At 39.2% G+C, this 12796-nt stretch overlaps 1 long non-coding RNA gene across 1 annotated transcript; it reads right to left on the bottom strand.

Moving 5' to 3' along the window:
* Window positions 1–554: 554 nt before the first annotated feature.
* Window positions 555–12077, bottom strand: LOC138920243 (uncharacterized). The gene is made up of 3 exons (XR_011431083.1): window positions 11666–12077; window positions 5284–5309; window positions 555–1055 (listed from the first exon to the last, which is right to left on the bottom strand). It is a non-coding gene; the product is annotated as an uncharacterized lncRNA (long non-coding RNA).
* Window positions 12078–12796: the final 719 nt, after the last annotated feature.

The raw sequence follows: 12796 nt of genomic DNA, 5'->3' as shown, positions 1-12796 counted from the left end.
ATGTTCATCTCTCATGTTGGTAATAATTAATTATAGCCAATTTGGCGAAAAATAATGCCATTTGAGAGTTGAGACCTTGGAGTTAAGGTCTATCAAAGCTTGTCTACTGTCTCCAACCCCCTCTGTCTAAACCAATGTGAGTGGATCCACGAAGCTCACTACGTAGTCAAAGTCCAGCTTGGCTTCCCCATTGTTGAATGACGTTTAGGGAATGTTGGATTTATCAATTACAATGAAGTTAGAGTCATCAATTTGCTTCTTCCTTTAGTAACTGAGACTTTAAACATTGAATTAATCTCAGAAGCTGGTCAATTAAAAAATATGAGGACTTTAGATCTATAGGACAAATGAAAGATGTTGAAAGACAGGTGATTATATTTTATAGGGCGATAATGAAAAAGTAGATCTCACGTCAAATTCATTCATAGTTAGTCAAATCTTATAATTGGCTTTTGTTCTTATTACATATGGTGGGTGTATCTTATCATATCTTTGTGTTTCCTTAGAGATCTGTTGTGAAATTTCTACCACAAGATAAACAAAAGCACCAAACAGAAGTGTCAAAGTTCTGTTTATTATTAAATAAGAAGCTTATAAGCAGTTCTTTTCAGAGAAAACAAAATCAGTTGCCTTTTGTTGCATTGACCTTAGTACACAATAAAGTTATATTCTTTCCCCTTATTTTCTCATAATGAGATTTATATTCTTTAGAAAACATTAGGTAACATCAATGTGTCTTTTTTTACCCTCGAAGGTCCTTTAAAACTTTAATAGTTATTAAATAGTCTTGGCACTGTTGATTTCCTGGGGTCACAGAGGGACCTTTGTACATGTTGTCATTATGCTTGAGGCATGTAACGTTTCCATGAATAGCAGATGCCTAAGGTACCATCTATCTCCAAGGGATAAGGGAGTCTTCTTCAGCCTTCCATTCTTCTTAATATAGGAAAGAACAAACCTGGAGCTCTAGGAATCTTCATGTTTCTAGTTCAGTTTACCCCTGAAGAAAAGTTTGAAGTGCAAATAATTTATTTGGAAGATGATCCTGGGAAACACTGGAAAAGGAAAAAAAAAAGACAATAAAGTAAACATTGTCAAGCAAGGTACACCGTGGGCAACTGGAGAGTAAAACCCTGGGGAATTCTGGGAGACAGTGTAGAACACTTAGCTCAGAGTTATTCTGTGAGGGAGGTCGGATATCTACCTGCCCACACTCATTCATCATTCGTAGAGGGATGGCTCTAGGGGGCTCTGGTTACCCAGCAGTTCTGGCCCCCTGTATGTGGGCAGAACAGCTTTTGGAGGCAAGACAGAGAGAGCTTAAGGCAAAGAATTGACGTACTCACAGCTGGAAGTTAGGCTGGTGTGCCCAGAAATATTAAATGCCAAGGAGATAAAAGGGAGGGGGTTGACTGACAGAAACTTCTACACAATGTAGAGGAAGAGACAAAATCCACACAGATTCCTGCATAAACATACATTCAATAAATACTTAGAGAGGATGTAAGTAATTATATCTCTCATATGCATTGCACTACACAAGCATCCAGTTCTTACCCTCATAGAAATGTCATTGTAGTTGACATGTGTTTATTGAATATTAATCCAATATTCTCAGAAGACCTAAGAGCTCTCAGGATTCACCTAAGGAGAAAAATCTCAAACATTTCTCACAGGCACATTTCTATATCTGTGTGAGCTTTTCTGTCCCCAGTTAGTTTTTGCTGCATAATAAATAACTCCAAAGTGGCTTCAAACAACAACTAGATTTTTAGCTCATGATTCTGCAGGTCACCAATTCGTGATGGGTTCAGCTGAGTGGTTCTGTTGATCTGGGTGAGGTTTGGCTGATCTTGGCAGAGCTCATTTATGCATCAAATGCCCTGTTGATTGTTGGCCGGGGTGCGTCAGTTCTCCCATGTGGCCGGTCATTCTCTAGCAGGCTACCCAAACCTTGTTCCCATGGTGATAGAGTTCCCAAGACAATCTAGAGAGCAACCTTCAATGCAGAAGTGCTTTTCAAGCCCCTGCTTGCATCTTGTTTGCCACTGCTTCATAGGCCAAAGAAAGTCACAAAGCCAACCCAGTGTTGGGGCTGCAGAAAGGCTCCAATTCTTGATGGCGGGAGCCACAAAGTTGCTTTGCAAAACATGTGGACGCAGAGCAGGGAGGAATTTGTGGCGATTTTTGCAATCTACCACAAAGTGGAAGAAGATTTTTGCAATCTACCACAAACAAAACACACATAGCCCTTCATGTAGAAAAAACATCATATCAGGAAACTGTTTAAACAGAGAGCATGTGGTGCCATGAGCGCTTGCCCCAGAGAATTCACCCTTGCATAGCTATCATGGTCTGTGTATCTGGCAACGTTTCACAGTTCTCCATTAGGAAACTCTGCTACTTGGATTTCTGTGATTTGTAAGTCCCGCATGTGGGAATCAAACGTGCATCAGCCCTTTACTAACAATGGCACGCAATTTCCACTGCCTTCCCAGGGGTCATCAAGACTACTACAACAGCGTGAGCCTGTGTGAGGTGGCAAATTACATTTCTCTTGCTTCATTGTAGGGGGAAGTGGTGTTAACTGATTAGCCGTATACTCATGGAGTAGGGCTGGGAATAATGCCAGCATATCTTTATTCTTTGATTTCTCTGATAACCACCACTCCATTCTGTCACCTTCATGAACAGGAGTTCCCCACCCACTGATTTCCTTATCCTGGATGTGTATAAGAAATCTACATTTATGAGCAATAATTTACTGTTTTGAAAATCTTTGACACCCCATAAGATTCTTTCTAATGGAAAAAGATTGAATAGTCAATGTTTTCCTAGATTCTAAAGCTCTGATTTAAATAGCCTAGATATGCAGAACCATTGTCCAGATTTCAAATTTTATCAAGTAGTTGAAAATCCCAAGTTCCTGGAATTCTGGTTTCTGACTAAATCACCTAAAGCAAACTCTCCAAATTTTCTACTAAAATATTACCAAGTCACCAAAAAATCCAAAATCTTCACTTACCAAAGAAAATTTAAAAACTGACAAATAACTCCTCATCCTAATCTTGATGTGACTAATGACGAACGATGACTAACATCAGGCTGAAGCAGACCTCCAGACCTGAGCATTCTTTCTTTGTGCCCCCCCCACCCCCAATACCTCGGTGACAGGTGTTTACAAGCACCTTGGAAAAGAGAGCACGGATACTGGTGGCAGGATCACCTGGTGGTGAGGTGGCAAACGAAGAGTGGTCCATCCCAGAGCTTCAGGCTCTTTTCTGAGATGCATCCCCCACTCTATTCCCTAAAATCACTAGGAAGAGCACAGCTAGGGCCTGCCTTTATCCCCTCTCCTAGGTACACATTGTTGATATTCCCCAGGGAAATAGATCACAGAAGAGGGGGTATACATATGTATGTTTATAAATGTATATTTATATTTAACTCTAAATATTTAAATATATGTATATGTATATAGGGAGGCTGTATGTATGAAAAAAGAAAAGCAGAATAACAAAACTCCTGAACACCTTATAGGAAACAAAATAGAATTAATGTATTAGATGGAACAAGAATTTAAAATAAGTAAAATGAATATATTCAAAACAATATGGCAGGGTTTGGTATCATGGAACAGAAATAGGCAGTTATAAGGAAAATCAAAGTGTAAATAGAAAGTATGAAAGATAGAAGAGTTGCAGTAAAGCAGTGGTTCGTAAAACTGCCATCCCCAGACCAACAGCATCGGCATCACCTGGAAACTTGTTAGAAATACAAATTCTTGTAGCCACCCAAGGTCTACTGAATCAGAAACTCTGGGAGTGGGGCCCAGGCATCTGTGTTTCAAGACGCACCCCTAGATGATTCTGAGGCATTCCAGTTTGAGAATCACTGCTGTAGAGAACCAAATTGATTGATAGATGAACTACAGAATGGTTAGAGCCAAAGAATGACTAATTGAGCCAGAAGATGAAGTCAAAAAACCCTATCAGAAAGTATCAGGAATGGATAAGGAAATGGAAATATGTATGTTAATGTTAACAGCCATGGTGGATAGAAGTAGAAGGGTCAACATCCATGTAATGGGATTTCCAAAGGAGAGGAAGACAATAATGGAGGGAAGGAAATAGTCAAAGACTTGACCAAGAATTTTTCAGAACTAGGTAAAGATCAGTCAGTTATGCATAAAAGTCAAGATTCACATCTTTTTCTTGGTAAATTGAAAGGACTGGCAACACTGGCCACCCAAACTGACTAGCAGCTGCTCCCTTTAAATGAGGCGTTCATAGAGGATGGGAATGTGGGCTGGGGTCACAGATGGGCTATTCCAGCTCTACCATTTAATAACGTTGTGACTTTAGCAACCATCTGAATCTCAACCTCCTCATCTAGACAGTGTGGGTAATAAAATACCCACCTCATAGTTGTTCTGAAGATTAAATGAGTTAATACATGCAAAGACTCAGCATAGTGCTTAGCGCTTAGTAAGTGCTTTAAAAATTCTAGCTGTTAATGTTGCTTGGCATAGCTCCCACCCACCGCCAGATGCTCAGGCTCAGATTTTTCTTACACTCAACATCGCTCATTTCAATTGGTTGAGTTACCTGCTTGGTCCTTTTTGGAAACTCAGTTTGTGATTTCTGCTCTATCCCTTCGTACCCCTGACTTTGGTTGGTTGATTAACATCTCTGGGCCTCAGTTTCCTCTCCAGTGAAATGAGGTAATGACCTACCCCATCCTCACATGTATATAGAAGTGAAGTACTGTTTGTGGACGTGACTTCCATAGAATGGGCACTCAGTAAATGCTGGAATATTCCTTTATTTAGTCATTTTTCTTCATATCCAGTACAATACTTAGCACAGGATGGTGTGCTGCAGCCAGCCCACAATGGCTCAAGAGAACCAATTGCTACATCTTCAGGAATTTTGAGAGTTGATTGTTAAACACAGCCATTACTAAAAACTAAATCATATAAACTTACAATTAAGTTAGTTATATTAAAAAAGTTAACAAATTCTAAAAAATCCTATCATTTAAATTTTTACTACATTTTACTGTAATTTATACTCTTGAGATGAATTAAGTCTATTCTATCTGTAGGGTAGAAAGACTGTATAATGGTGTTCTACTGTGCATTTCTTCCTAACTCTTGGTTCAGTCACATCACGTTGGTAGGTTGTAATTAGCCATGGTCAGAGTGTTTATCCCATGGAATTTGGCAAACAGTTCGAATCAGGGCTGTGTTTCCCTGTAAAGGGCCAGTTGTAAAATACTTACCAGAGCATCAGTAAGATCTTCAAAATCTGTTTGGAAAACAAAAGAAACATAAAATTATGTTTATTACCAGGGGACCTCCAAACATTGTGAAGTACTCACAGTGACCATAAAAATGATGATTCTATTATATTATAAATTTGCCCTGAAATTCACAGGTTAGGTATGGCATTAAACATTTAATATATTTATCCTTAAAAGGTTAAAGTTGTTTATGTCCTGGAACTCTATGAAATATTCTACTCAAACATGTTTCTTTTTTCTCTTGTAATTTACCCACTGCAAACAGTATTCCATTAATCATGCTTGGATAAAGGCTTTTTCTTTCTTTCTTTTTTTTTTGTGAGGAAGATTTGCCCTGAGCTAACATCTGTGCCAATCTTCCTCTATTTTGTATGTGGGATGCCACCACAGCATGGCTTGATGAGCAGTTTGTAGGTCTGCTCTGGGGATCCAAACCTTTGACCCCAGGCGATTGAAGTGGAGCATGTGAACTTAACCACTACACCACTGGGCTAGCCCCAAAGGTTTGTTTTATAGTAACAGTTATGAAGCAAAAATTATACTAAGTTTTTTACATATATTGACAATTCTCACAACAACATTATGAGACAAACGCTTTAACAGATAAAAAAACTGAGCCTCACAGAAGATAAAGCATCTTCTGTGATAATACTATGTGATATTATCACTTTCATTATGTTATGTGATAATATAATGAAAACCTTGAAAGTAGCAGAGCTGGGAGTAAAGCGAGGCCATCAGACTGCAGAGGCTGCGCTCTTCACTGCCCCTCCCACCACCTGCCTGGGTGCTGGCATTGATGCTGAAGGTCACAGTAAAGATGATTTTCTCCAAAGAGAGTGCTAAAAATCGAGCAGGTGCAGTTAATTTTCCTTTTACATTGTATTTTCTCTCCAGGTCATTCAAGTAAAAGTTTCCAGATTTAAGGGAATAATGTCTCCAGTAATTTTTGAAGTACTGTGAAATTTCTTGTTCCATTTTTTTTTCCTTTTCTTCTCTCTTGGATCTGTGGCCTCTTGTTTGACAGGTATCAAAACAACTTTTCCATTACTGCAAAATTCTCAGAACAACCACTGCACCTCTGTCATAAAGCTAGTTTGATCTGTCTGTCTAGAAAGAGAGGCTTTTGCCTCTCTTGATTTGATAACTAAATCTCTCTTGATTTAATAACTAAATTAGCATTTCAACTGAATAATTAATGCCTGTTATCAAAAAGGAGCGCTCATGAAAAATGGCCTATCTTAAAAATTTGTTTTTGAAAATACAGTAAAGTTAGAAGAAAATGCAAAAGTTAGACACACACACACACACGCAATACTCCTATCCGTATATAACCCTTATTGTATTTAACTGAATTTCCCTCCAGTTTTATTTCTACATATATGGTTTAAAAATACTGTCTATATACCTTAGATAGTATTTGTTTCTGGGAGATTTTTTCACTTACCTTTACATCATTACAATTATTTTTGATGTTGCAAATTCTTTGGCAATGTTACTTTCAACTACGTGATTAAATATGAAAGATTAATGAAGAAATGGGTATTAATTCTGTAGGCCCAGATGAATGGAACAGTGAAACTTGAAGTCATGAAAAATATGTCTTACTGAGTAGTGGTTTGACTAAAGATTTCACTTTTCAATAGAGTAGTTGATGTTTTTCGGAGAGAGCTTGGTACATTTCAATGGGAGCTTGTTAGCAAGATTTTTCGCAGACCCTATCTCAGACATACTGTATCAGAATCCGCTTTTTAACAAGATCCCCAGCAGATTTGTCTGCACATTCAAGTTTGAAAAGCAAGACTTTAGTTTGTATCGCTTGGGCATAATTGTCAAATAGGATCATGTGTTTAGCTGGCACTCACAGTTATGGAGAACCATCAGTTTCAGGGGCTCCATACCTATGGATTTAGAGGCACATGCTTTTCTTCAGAGCTTCATGCTCATGCCTTAAAGAAAGATGAATGAAATTGCTTTCCTGAATTAAATGGATTCATTTAACCAAAATTACATAAGCTGTTTGACAGTCATAATCCAATGTTATAATTTAGAGGGTCTGTTCTCAGCTCAAGCAGGAATAGTGAAAAATGATTTAATAACTAAATTAGCATTTCAACTGAATATGTTAGTGCCTGTTATCAAAAGGGAGCTGTTTTGCTAGGACTGTGGGTGCAATGAATTTTGTAAAAGAGTCTGGTTTATGCCTATGGTTCTTTTCTTTGTGACTTGGGACCCAGGATGGCACAAGGGAGAGACCATTCTAGAATTTTGTTTATTTTCCCACTTACCATTTGTTTCTTGTACATTTTCACCTTTAAGACACTCACTGTTAAAGTGAGCTTTGCCTCTTCCTTATGGAAGAGGAACTTCTAAGAGGTTATAAGTCACGTAATAAGTCAGTGATTTAGAGAGGAGCTGAGTTTGTGGGTAATCTTTTGCATTTTACAAAAGATTGTGTAACAAGTCCCTCAGTGTTAGGCTGCAGCCATTTTCACTACCGTAGAATCCCCTTGTCTATCACCTCTTTACAGGTAGTGCAAGAAAGTAGGGAGGTTGCTCTTTTGTTTATAAAGTCCAGAGAAAGATGGAATGGGTTGAAATTACGGCACTAAAGATTTGAGTTAAACTTGTCTGTGTATGTGCGTGCGTTTATGTGTGCCTGGGTTTGTACTGGGAGTTTGAATAAATGGGGATGGAGTGGAATAGTGTCTCCTTTAACACTTCTTTGTGTTACATGGAGAAATGATGGTGTCTCCTTCTCTGGAATTCTCCAAAGGGGAGACTGCTCTTGTTAAATGGTTTAGATTTTGATCTTCCTAATTGTAAAGATCATTGTTTATCCAGGGGTCTTCTAGTCCTCTGAATTGATAAGCCAGGTCTGTTGGCCATCTTTCATTCTGCAACTTTCTGTAAAGTGAGACAGAAACCTAAATAGCCTCTAAATTTGCATAAATTAATCTTTCTTGGTAAAACTTATCCTAAATTTACAAACCGTTACTGTTCATCATCAGGAATATGTCCCAAACATCAAAATGCTTTTTATTTTTTTATTTTTAAATTTTTTTAAAAAATTGGCACCTGAGCTAACAACTGTTGCTAATCTTCTTCTTTTTTTTCTGCTTTTTTCTCCCCAAATACCCCCAGCACAAAGTTGTATATTTTTAGTTGTGGGTCCTTCTAGTTGTGGCATGTGGGACACCGCCTCAATGTGGCCTGACGAGTGGTGCCCTGTCTGTGCCCAGGAGCCGAACCAGCAAAACCCTGGGCCACAAAGTGGAGCACGCGAACTTAACCACTCGGCCACAGGGCCAGCCCCTCAAAATGCTTTTTAGAAGGTTTGCGTATCCATCACACTGCCCAAGGACAGCATAAGGATATCTGTCACCTCATGCCCACCCAGAGGTGAAATAGGGCTATAGCAGGGAGGGGGCAGTGCATCATGGCTATTTCAGTTCAGTTAGTTTTTTTTAAATTTTCTTTTTATTTTTTTTCTTTTGAGGAAGATTAGCTCTGAGCTAACATCTGTGCCCATCTTCCTCTACTTTATATGTGGGACACCTGCCACAGCATGGTTTGATAAGTGGTGTATAGGTCCGTGCCTGGGATCTGAACTGGCAAACCACAGGCTGCTGAAGTGGAGTGTGCCAACTTAACTGCTGTGCCACCGGGCCAGCTCCTCAGCTGGTATTTTTGACACGAGTGAATGCCTCCTATGTGCAGACATGTTGCTGGTTGCTTTTGTCCAGGGCTGTGGTTGACTTGGATTCTTTTCCAAATAACATAGCTGAGCTCTTCTCAAATGCAAAGAGTCCCCAGAAATATATGCCTCTCAAAACACATAATTTCGTTTCTTTCTCTGAGGCTGAAAATGGGCACAAATCTAAAAGAATATGGCTGAGAGAAATCAAAGACGTTTTGACAAAAATTTTTAAATCTATGACTAATGTTCTCAGTGATATTAACCTTAAAAAGAACTACAGAAGACCTACATATATTAAAAAGTGATAGCACAGGTAAGTCCCCTATGAATATAGAAATACATGGGACATTTACAAGGTTGCTGCTATGGTCTGAAGGAGTCTACCCCCAAATTCATATGTTGAAATTTAACCCCCAAGATGATGGTTTTAGGAGGTGGGGCCTTTGGGAGGTGATTAGGTCATGAGGGTAGAGTCCTCATGAGTAGGATTAGTGCCCTTAGAAAAGAGGCCCCAGAGAGCTCCATTGCTCCCTTCTGCCATTTGCAAACACAATGAAGAATCTGCAACCCAGAAGAGGCCTCTCACCCGACCATCCTGGCACTCTGATCTCAGACTTCCAGCCTCCAGAATTGTGAGAAATACATATCTGTTGTTTATAAGCCACACAGTCTATGATATTTTGTTATAGCAGCTTGAAGACAGTTACCTATTACTATGTAAAAAAAAAAAAAAACACTCCAAAACTTACTAGCTTAAAAATCAACATTATTTCTCACAATTCAGGATGTTGGCTGGACTCATCTCTTTGTGCTTCTTGTGCTCCATATGGGTCACCTGGGCCCACTTAGCAAATAAATTCAAGTAGGAGTTTGGCTTGGACCAGAAAATACAAGATGGCTCCGCTCACACATCTGAAGGTGACTTCACTCAGCTTGAGTATCCAGAACAACTGAGGGCTGGCTGGACCTTTCTTTCTCCACAAGTTCTCTCCAAGCTTATTTACATGGCAGCTGTAACATAAAGCTGCCGAAAGGGTTAAAAAAAGGAAGCTTCCAGGATTCTTAAAAGTCACAGACTGTTACTTCATCGCATTCGGTTGGTCAACACACATCATAAGGCCAGGCCAGATTCAACAAGAGGGGAAATAAAGTCATTTCTTGATGAGAGAAGTAAAGATCACATACAGAGAGTTTTCTGTGGCGTATTTGTAGACATCTACCTGATTATCAACCATTGGTTTTCATAACTTTTCTCCCTAATAGCAGAACTCTGATTTTGCTTAGGTGTCTACCTTATTCCTTGTGGTCAAGGGCTTCAGGTGAGGTTGGCTGCATCTCTAACCCTGGAAAGGTAGGCTGTGATTGTTCTAAGCCACGTAAAGTAGTATCATTTTTAATGCAAATTTAGATATAGACAAGTGATAAAATTCTGACCAGTGAAATTTGAGAAGAAGCCTGCTGGGAAGTTTCTGGAAAAGGTTTTGTAGCTCTTAAAGGTGTTATAAGGAGAACTTAGTCTTTTTGGTCTCTGGATATTGCTGGGTCTGTTTGTTCATGAGTCCTGCTATCTCTGTCTTGTAACCATGAGGATAAAGCCAAAACAGAGAGGAGGACAGAGCCAAAAGACCCACAGGGATTGTCTGTCTCTGATAGCCTCCTAATTCTGGAGTTCCTTAATTTTTAAAGTTGAGTTTTCTGTTACCTTCAGCTGAAGCATTCTTAATGATGAAGACTGTGTGGAAAGATAGAACAGTAGAAATGCAAATAAGAAGAGTGCTCATTTCAGCTCTGTGTGATATGTGCTTTACATAAGAAATGAGAGGAAAGACTGTCTGCTAAAGATCCCCATTGGGCGACATTTGCTTTCTTCATGAAAGTACCACAGTTTAGAATCTAGCACTCAACTTTGCAAACTAACAAACTTGAACTTGCTAAATCACCAGAAACAGTTGCCTTTCAGAAGCAGATTTCTGTGATCTAACCTCACAAGATGGATGCATAAAACTTTTATGCCTTCTTATGAGTTATCGAAATTTGTAAGATGGCATTAAAGTAAAATGCCAATTACAAATTATAATGAATCTTATAAATATCGAAGAGTGAGAACCTTTGAGATCATCATGACCTGCACATTCTGGAATCAGAACAAGAGGAACTGGATGAATTAAATATTTAATTAAATTATTATTATTTAATTATTAAATTATTAGTTAGCTAAGATAGCCTGATTCATCCACTCTACAGTGAGAATGTTTTTGTCAACAGGATCAGACCATCAAAAGAACAATGACAAGCCATCCCCTGCATTTATTTTCATGTTAAGGATGCTCTTGCTAATGGGATGGGATATAGCCAAAGATGACTGATTATGACCCTTTCTTCCCTGAGTGCTGCTGGTGGTGGACGTAACCAGTGATGGTCTCTTTTTAGTCTATGTTTCCATGACTGACAACACCTTTTTGACAGACCCATTTAGTCATCCTGGGGTGTTGATTTTCAAGTGGTCCTCTGAACAGAAATTGATTCCTGATAAAGTTTTTAACGGTCTGTGCCAAAATAAGAAAAATAAGGACACATACACACAAACTCCACCACATGTATCCCACTTGATTATTTATATATAGGCATATTATACATCAGCTTCTTGCCTTCAAGAATTACCTTTCTTGTGTGTCTGTGCTGAGACGTCCACCTGTCCGTTGCTCCTGTGCCTTGCCCAGCTCCCATATCCACGTGGATCATGATGCAGGTGGATCATGGATCCTTGGGCTACCTCTCTCTTTGCACAGATCACAGTTCCCTCTCCTCCTTCATTTGTTCTCTTATTCCCTATCCCATCATCACTAGGTTGTAGCTGTTTATCCATTTATTAGTTTGGATAGGTTAGCAGCCTAACAACCCATCGCAAATCTCCACAGCTTAACACAATAAGAAGTTATTTCTCACTCATGTAAAGTCCTGGGCAGCTCTATTGGTTGGATCCTTTCATGAAGTACCTCAGGGATGCAGGCTTCTTCCATCTTTTAGCTCTGCCATCTTCAGCACGTGGCCTCTGAGGGTGCTACCGAAGGGGAAAATGAGGAAGGATCATAAGTGGAAGATGTTTTATTAGCCTGTCCTGGGAAGGGCATACCTCACTTCACCCACATTCCAATGATATGAGCTCAATCATGTGGCCCTCACCTGACTACAAGGGAGTCTTTACTACAAGGAGATTGTAATTTAGCCATGTGCCAAAACAGGAGAAAAATTGATATTGGTGAACTCCAACTGAGCTTTCTTAAGAAGTTGAGATTTCTAAAAGTAATAACAACAACAACAAAAAACCAACATAAAATTGCACACTAAGTATGATTATCTGTAGGCCTCAAGGGAAAAGCTGTTGTAAATTCAATTCTTTGTGTGATATCTTCTTAAAGACTTAATGAATCACGTAGCATCACTCTCGTGATTTGAAATTGAGGCCTTTTGTCAAAATACCAGTTTTTCTAAATTCTGTTTCTTATGAATTCTTCTCCATTATGATCTCCACCGAAAGTGTGGCACTTTCATGGGTCTGATTTATTCAGTTTAGAATACCACTCTGAGGTAAGGGCCATAGTCAAGTGTCCAAGGTGCCCTTTGACCCTCTCTCTTTTTTTTTTTTTTTTGAGGAAGATTAGCTCTGAGCTAACATCTGCCACCAATTCTCCTCTTTTTGCTGAGGAAGACTGGCCCGGAGCTAACATCCATGCCCATCTTCCTCTACTTTATATGTGGGACGCCTACCACAGAATGGCGTGCCAAGTGGTG

Source organism: Equus caballus, chromosome 22 (genome assembly GCF_041296265.1).
Source record: "Equus caballus isolate H_3958 breed thoroughbred chromosome 22, TB-T2T, whole genome shotgun sequence".
NCBI lineage: Eukaryota > Metazoa > Chordata > Mammalia > Perissodactyla > Equidae > Equus > Equus caballus.
The sequence above is the reverse complement of the archived record's forward strand: the minus strand, read 5'-3'. Positions and strand labels throughout refer to the sequence as shown.